Below are 6,534 nucleotides of genomic sequence, written 5' to 3'. Positions count from 1 at the left end.
TCCCTGCCCCTCCTCCGCTCATTCTCTTCCTCTCTCTCTCTCTTTCCCTCTCTCAAAATAAATAAATAAACTTAAAAAAAAAAGAGGGGAAAGAAGCAGGGGGGGGTGGGGGAAAGCAGGAAACAGAAAGCATTGAAAGTCATCCCATCCCACTCCATCCAACTTTGCCAAAGAATAACCCCGCCTCTAATCAATAATGATTGAGTCAAGTACCAGTGACTCTTGGGAAGTACATTTGTCCTTTTTTATTTTTTTGTATCATTGTAATATTTTACAAAATAAATGTTCAGTAAAAGTCATTTAGATGAATTCTTGTTGTTTATCTGATAATGAAACCTCTTTTATCTAATGAATATTGATTCTCACCCATCTTATGCCAGTTCCTTCTCCATCGTCTTCTCAATATTCAGTCCAAAAAGAATGGCCTCATCCTTGTTTGGGGTTTAATGTTGCAAACACCAAGGACTAGGGAATAAACACTGTTCTCTAGCTGTTAGAAAATGCCTACTACTTTGCTATGGGATATTTCACTTGAGAAGTCCTCCGTGATGCTTCTCGTACATATGGTTTCATCCATCTTTCTTTTTTTTTTTTTTAACCATCTTGTAAGCAATAAATTCCATACCTCCTCTGTTCTGACATCACTGGATTCTGACTGTCCATAGGTAATCGGTACTGTTTTGATGCCTCTGCTGTTGACACTCGTGGCAATTTCTTTAAACAGTAGTCACCTGTGGGAACCAAATTATTCTACATGATCTTCAAAGGCTGTCAGAAGATGCTTTCTTGAAATTTTATCACTTCGTGAACAAATGTGAAATCCTTGGTAAAGCCATGGGTTTCTTTATATTTATGATGTTGGAAGCCCTTCTCAACCTGACTACCTACAGTACATACTTGCTGTGAATGTTTTCTTTCAGTTCATATAAGCACAATGCTGGACAGCAGCCAAATTATTTCCTCACTCGGGGAAAACAATGTATTGTTACGCACATTTTATTGATTTCATACAACATTTTTCAAGTCAAGAAAGAAGTAGGATTCCCGAAAAGCGAACACCATAGTCCTCCTCCTCATCACAACCCCCAGCTAGGCAAATGCTTGAAAGAAATGCCTTAAATATTTTATTTATTTATTTTTTTTTTTATTTTATTTTTTAATATATGAAATTTACTGTCAAATTGGTTTCCATACAACACCCAGTGTTCATCCCAAAAGGTGCCCTCCTCAATACCCATCACCCACCCTGCCCTCCCTCCCACCCTGCCCTCCCTCCCACCCCCGCCTTAAATATTTTAAATCCAGCTGTGTGAACTTGTCACATGGAAGGCCCCTCCAAATCATTAAGCAAACTGTCTGAGGCATAGCTGACACTTTTAGCCCTCACCTGACAAATCTGACAGGAGTCACTGTGTTAACTAACCCCTAACTCATCCTCTGGAGCCCCTCCTCTTCTCTATGAATGGCTCCTGCATTCAAGGCTCCTGGAAAGTTTTCTTCAACCACGATAATCTGGGGATAATCTCAAGCTGTTGGCTTTGTCCAGCTTTTGCCTGTAAAGGCTAACATTTTATGCTGGACTTCACCAGTGAGGGATAGATTAAACAGAAGTAGCAAATTGTTGAAAGGTTTTTAAGGACCCTGAGTTTGATAGGTAACTGTGACCCCAGGCCCCTCACGTCCATCTTCTGCATTCTCTACGTCAAACTGTGGCCAAATCTAATTGAGTTTATTCGTCACCTTCTACTCCCATGGCCACTGCCCCCTCAGCCCAGGCTCTGCCTCCCTCACCTAGGTTTTTGTGACAACTGCTAACAGATCTCTTTGCCTTGGGCTTTCCCTCTCTCTAATTTGATCTCCATATGGTTGCTTATGTTATCTTCAGAAAGCACAGCTCTGATCACAAACTTCCTTTTTCACAACGTTTTGAAGGCTCCTTGCTGCACACAGAACCAAACCCAAAACTTTCTCACTTGGCTTTTAAAACCACGCACGCTCACCAGATCCAACATTTCTAAAGGGCCTCGTTTTCCAGGCACTCATGTAAATACCAAAGGTTATAAAAAGCAACAAGAATATTAAGCATTTGTTGGTAGTAAGAGATAAAAAAGAATCAAACACGGTTCTTACCAGCAGTTCTCTTCTACCTGGGACACAAGCAAATCCTAAGAGAGAGGCTTATTGTATTCCACTGCTAATTCCCACACACAGTTCCACCCGTTTGTCCCCCACACACTGTTGGCAGGAATCCTCTCCTCCAGCCATTCAGGAAAACGCCTAATCCTTAAAGACACACAACACTCCACTACCTCTGCATGTTCGCTCATTTGGTCCTCTCCATCTGGAAGCCTTCTGCCTCCACGTCCTTCCCGGGGGGCATCCATCGTGCCAGCTCTCCTCCAATTCAAACGATTCCTTAGGGCTCTCTCAGAGCCCCTCAGCCAGATTGATACCCCCTCGCCTTCCCCCACGGTGTGTCTGGTGACATTAAACACCTATCGTAATAGGTTGTATTATAGGGCACCTGGGTGGCTCAGTGAGTTAAGCGTCCAACTCTTGATTTTGGCTCACGTCCTGATCTCACAACTGTGGGATGGAGCCCTGAGTTGGGTCCCCGCCTGGGCAGGGAGCCTGCTCACGATTCTTTCCCTCTCCCTCTGCCCCTGTTCAGCTCTCACGTGCAGCTGCTCTCTCTTTTAAATAAACAAACAAACAAATAAATAAAGTGTTACATTACTACTTCTTGTCCACTAAATTTGAAAGACCTTAAAAGCATGGATTTTATCTTTTTTTTTCCCCACTATGTCTCCCAAGGTACCCAGAGCCTTACATATAGATAATCCCCAACAAATAGTTGATAATTGGCAGTAAATTCTTTAGCAAGGGCCCTTGACAAGGTTGTACTTGATATATTGCTTCCTCTTGTTGAAATTTGACGCCACTGTTTTCCACGTCGTATTAAGATTTAGCTGCAAATACCCACTAAAGTTTTTTATAGCTTCTTTAACCAGATTGCGAGGCAATTCTTTTTTAGCCAGCAACATAATGTGGGGAAAGACAATGTTCCTTTTCTTTAATGAGTTCTGCAATCACAGATTTCCTTGGCTATGCCTTTCTTTCGTGATCCTTGATCCACATGGTGATGCTGTAACCATGGTAGACAGAGCCACAAAGCGGTCCCAATTCTAAATATTGGTTGGCCAAAACAAAACAAAAGTTCTCATCAAATTAAAAGTTCTAATTAAATGGCGCGGGTAAATTCCAGGTTTATGAACTGTTACCATCTTCTGCTTTGGATAGAGTTACTTTTGGGCTCCATAACACAAAAGCCATGCCTGTGCAATGACAAAATAGTCATCAAGGACGTTTTTAAAAAATCAATTCTCAAACCTGGCGGGGGGGGGGGGGGGGGGCGGTGGTGATGAAATAACCAAAGGAGTTTTTCTTATCTCATATAGACAGTATGGTTGACTAAAGTGTGATTTTCTGCTCTTCACCTCACTATTTTGTTACCTTGTACATAAGAAACATTTTTGGATAAAAAAGTACCATATTAAGCTTTGCTCAGTGGCAGTATCATAGCCAATGAGGTTTATCCGAGGCGCGATTATTGCTAATTGAAAAAAGTACCATATTAAACTCTCTGGTGGGTATAAGAAAGATAAGCTGAGATCTTCAACCTTCAAAATTACTCAGTATTTGGGAAGACAAGACAAATCCATGCAAAAAAAGTGAATTCATTGTTGTCAAATATAACAACAAAGCAAAGAGGTCACAAAAGAGCATCAGACTGATTGATTTCTAGGTATGCTCCATAATTAGGACTGTATACTCAGCTAATGGGAAGGTCACTAAGAATTGGGGTGGCCCAGAGGGCTAATGGGAAGGCTAGTTTAACTGAACAAGAAACTTTAAATGGGATACTAATTTTAAGAATGAAAATAAGCTTATATCGATAATTATTGAAAATGAAGTCACAGATGCTAAGGGTCTAGGTTACTTCAAGATTCCGTAAGCCCTACAGAGTCTGGAAAGACATGCAGGTACAGTCTGTAGCTACAAAGGAAATAGTCTTAACTGTCCTATGATCACAAACACTCATGGGGTACCGATGATGGCACGCAGGATGTTTCTTTGTTTCTCCCAGCTGTTGCCATCAGACCACACCGGCCGCCTCACTGAGCATCCCTTTACTCTTCCGCTTCCTCTTCGCGTTCAGCCTCTCCCACCACACACACAGGCTTTTTTTCCTCTATTTCCTCCCCATCAGGTGTCAGTTTTCAAAGTACTGAGTTTTGTTTCTAGCTGCACCGTGGATGAGCCAGAGCAGAGCTGTTTAATGGACCTTGGAGGAGACTTCACTTAGGAAGTTACAAAGTATGCCCACCCCCAGCCTGAAACAAACCTACAAATACATTTCACTTTGGACTGCGCAGTGTAGGAATTTCTTTTAATTAATTTCTATCTTTTTAAAATTAGGAAATTTTCAGATTCTTCCCTTAAAGAAACCCAGAATATCCACAATGCCGCAGTTGAGGAATGACTGCTCGCTTTTAGGTGGAGATAAGCTTTTTAGTTTTCCCTGTTCCTCAAAGCTCCCCACTATTTACATTTCCTGTGGTCTTATAAACCTTTTTCTTGGGCATCCCTGCTTCTCAGACCAGAGCATCTATGTGAACAACAAAACTTTCTTTTGTTATTATCAACCACTCTTAATATTATAATGTAGACTCATTATGCTAAAAAAAAAAAAAAAAAATCTGTGTCTCTATTCTGTGTATCTGAAGATGTTCCCAAGATCTGATTCCACGGTAGTTATAAAGTGGACAACTTTCTAAGAGGCACTTATCTGTCAAATCACTAGGGTACCGCAGAGTGCTCATTATGTAAGGTACTAATCAATTACCAAAGGTGTGTTAAAAAAAAAAAAAAAAGTATCTTCCACAGGAAAAAAACAGATCAAAGCATAGCCACTGGAAAATTCTAAATCCATAAATAATTTCACTCTTCTGTTACCTCCAGAATAAATTTCAAATTCTCAGACTGAGAGAATGTGAAGCCCTGCACTCTGTGACTCCCTGTCTTTCCAGAATTAGCTCGCATCTCCCCACTGCCTCCCCAGTCTGAGGCCACATCATCTGCTGCCTGTTTGCTGCAATAAACTCCCAGAGATTTCTCTCCTTTCCGTCCTGACCCCCCCCATACTCCACAGTCCTTCTCCACACAGCAGCCTTAGTGTTCTTCACCACTGGTCATGACTCTTTAGCCACTCTGGCCTTTGTGTTCATCAAACAAGCCTCCCTAGGCCTTCAAAAGGCTTTTCATTATTCTGGTCTCACATCAAATTTCCCCTCTTCAGAGAAGCCTTCCTGCCCGACCCCCTCAAAAGTAACTTCTCCTCCCAACACTGTCACTTGTCATTTTATTATTTTATTTTGATTGTATAGAATCTCTCCCGTTAGATTACCTCATTCGTTTACTTAGATACATTCTGTTTCTACCCACTAGCTGTGCATGTTCCATTGAGCTTGGCCACCCATCAGCTCATTCAGCTTTTATCTTCAGGGTCTAGAGCAGCCCTGGGGTGCTGGATAATATGTTTTCTCCCTAAAAATGTCTCCTACTCTTTCCCATCTCTCCATTTTACCTTTGCCAATTTCTCTTATTGTCTAAATTCTACCTGTCCTTCAATATCCAACTCAAATATTATTTAATTCATGAAAATGGTGCTAACTTTGCTGCTTCTCTCCTCCAAATCTTTGTGGGACTCTTTCTGATATGCCATTTAGGAAATTGTCATATATTCGAATTATCCTTATGTCGTCTTATCCCTTCCACAAAATGGCGAGCTCCCGAAGGCCCAGAATCCTGTTTAATCTATTTTTGCACCCTGGCACCTAGGACACTGTTTTGCCTTCCATGAAGTAGACACCCAATACAGGTTTTAGAAAAAATAAATTGAACAAATTGATAACGTATCCGTGAATTCCTACCACTAGAAACATACTATGAGAAATGGAAAAGAAACCCAATCACCAAGTTCCTTTTCAAGCAAATGGGCCCTCCTCAGCATTTTCTTGGAAGATTGAGAGTATAAATAATTCCCTCCACATTTTTCTATCATTGACTTTAGTCACCTTATTTGTAATTTTGAGTGCTTAGAAGCCAGGAAGCTTTTGTGTTCTAGTTCCAAAAAAGAAATTCCTTTTTAAAAAAAAATTAGCAAATGACTCATTCAAATGTCATTTAAAAAAATAAAAAAGAAAAAACTCACAGAGCTGTCTCAGTGGATGGAGCCAATAGCAATTCACTGAACTAAATCAACTGAGCTATATTGAAGTAGTCAGTCAAAGATCTGCATTTTATCTTGGCACGAGAACAAAAATATGGAACGCAATATCCAGATGGTAAGTAAACAACATTATTGCCATTTTCAAGCAGGAGAAGTATGAGTTGGTTTCTATAAAACAAGGGAAATATCGGGGAGGAAGGAAACTTTATAGATAACTTTGACCTCAAACTATAACCCACATG

At 40.7% G+C, this 6,534-nt stretch overlaps 1 pseudogene; it reads left to right on the top strand.

Moving 5' to 3' along the window:
- Positions 1 to 3,556: 3,556 nt before the first annotated feature.
- Positions 3,557 to 3,711, top strand: LOC122228888 (annotated as a pseudogene).
- Positions 3,712 to 6,534: the final 2,823 nt, after the last annotated feature.

The sequence above is a fragment of the Panthera leo genome, chromosome C1 (assembly GCF_018350215.1).
Source record: "Panthera leo isolate Ple1 chromosome C1, P.leo_Ple1_pat1.1, whole genome shotgun sequence".
NCBI lineage: Eukaryota > Metazoa > Chordata > Mammalia > Carnivora > Felidae > Panthera > Panthera leo.
The sequence above is the reverse complement of the archived record's forward strand: the minus strand, read 5'-3'. Positions and strand labels throughout refer to the sequence as shown.